This window comes from Myotis davidii, unplaced genomic scaffold (assembly GCF_000327345.1).
Source record: "Myotis davidii unplaced genomic scaffold, ASM32734v1 scaffold2343, whole genome shotgun sequence".
NCBI lineage: Eukaryota > Metazoa > Chordata > Mammalia > Chiroptera > Vespertilionidae > Myotis > Myotis davidii.
The window spans coordinates 32,281-33,653 of NW_006294252.1; the positions used below are offsets into that span (position 1 = coordinate 32,281).

General features: G+C 55.3%; 1 protein-coding gene across 1 annotated transcript in view; it reads left to right on the forward strand.

Annotated features, from left to right (window-relative positions):
• Positions 1–547: 547 nt before the first annotated feature.
• Positions 548–1,373, forward strand: part of LOC102752394 (Ig lambda-1 chain C regions) — an 11,256-nt gene continuing 10,430 nt past the window's right edge. Inside the window, exon 1 of the mRNA XM_015566919.1 lies at positions 548–601. The gene's annotated coding sequence lies outside the window, so the exon portion shown is untranslated. The remainder of the gene's footprint in view (positions 602–1,373) is intronic.

The window sequence follows — 1,373 nt, forward strand, 5'->3', positions numbered from 1 at the left end:
GGTGGCCCCTGACAGCACCCTAAACAGTGCCAATCTAGGCTGTCGATAGAGAAGATCATCCTGAGCCCCTGATCAGATGGCTGGGGACACAGGAAGTTGCCAGGAGATTCCATACACAGGCTAGCCAGCCTTTCCCTGGAAGGGGAGGAAGGGAGAGAGGGATTAAAGGCCGCCCACCTCTCATGCTCTCACCCAGGGATTAGGGTTGTTGGACATAAGAGAGATGTGCCACCCATCCCCATGGAATCTCACTCACAGTGAAATAAACACCCTCTAAACTCATCCCAAATCCAAGGAGACCGCAGTAGACAGAGCATATCAAACCCCAATATCCTTTGGGAGAGTTGCATCCAATAGTCCTGCTACTGTAAGAGTCGCTGTGTCATCCATCCACCCTACAATCTGCTGAGATGGTGGAGCGGGGACAGTGTGTGCCCCTTGCAGAGCAGACACCACCCTGGGGCAGTGGCCCAGGCTTCCTCCATCACAGCTGCAGGTGGGGGCTCTAGGGGGTGGGCAGGGCCTCCCAGAGAGAGGTTTTTGTATGAGCTTGTATCACAGTGTTATGTGTTCGGCGGAGGAACCCAGCTGACCGTCCTAGGTGAGTCTCTCATTCCTCCTCCTTTGCTGCTCTCCCACAAGTTTGGGCCATTTTCTGCGAGTTCTGCTCTTTCTCTGCCTCCTGTCTCAGCCTGTGGCCAAGCTTTCACCCTGGATCCCGGCCCTTGGGAAACTGAGCTCTATGGGTCCCTGGTCTTACTGTCCTATTTGGTTACCCTCAGCCGTTCACCTCTGCCCCCTGAGACAGAGGAACGGTCCGGGTGCCCTGTGTGTGGATTCTTCCATCTGTCTCTGAGGGTCATGCTGGATTCTAGATGGGCTCTGTTCTGTTTCCCTCTGATGGGCTCCTGTGGCAGCAGGTTTATTTCTGGGTGTCAATAGGGGCACCCATCTCAAAGAGAATATAGGATAAGGACTACAGAAGGGGAAACCAAATTCTAGGCTGCCCCAGAACCTTCAGGGCCAAGATTGAAGACACCCAGGTCGAAGGTTCGGATGTCATGAACAGGGGCCAGGAATGGTGCTGGGGTGCAGGGCTCCCCGGGGCTGCATGGAGCTGCTATGCGGAGTCCTGACCTGCCTCGCACCAGGGAAGCCTGCAGGAGGAAGGGCACAGCGGGGAGGAGAAGGTGCTGGAGGAAGGGCCATGGAAGGACAGGTGTGAGGACAAGGGGGCCTTTGGTCTCTGCTGGAGGAACATCCTTTCAGAAGGAATGGCAGAATCTATGGCATGAAAGCTCTAGTGATCTGACCAATTTGTGGGGCTGCCACTGACTGTAGAATGAGAGAGACCCAAAGCCAGAGAGACAGGG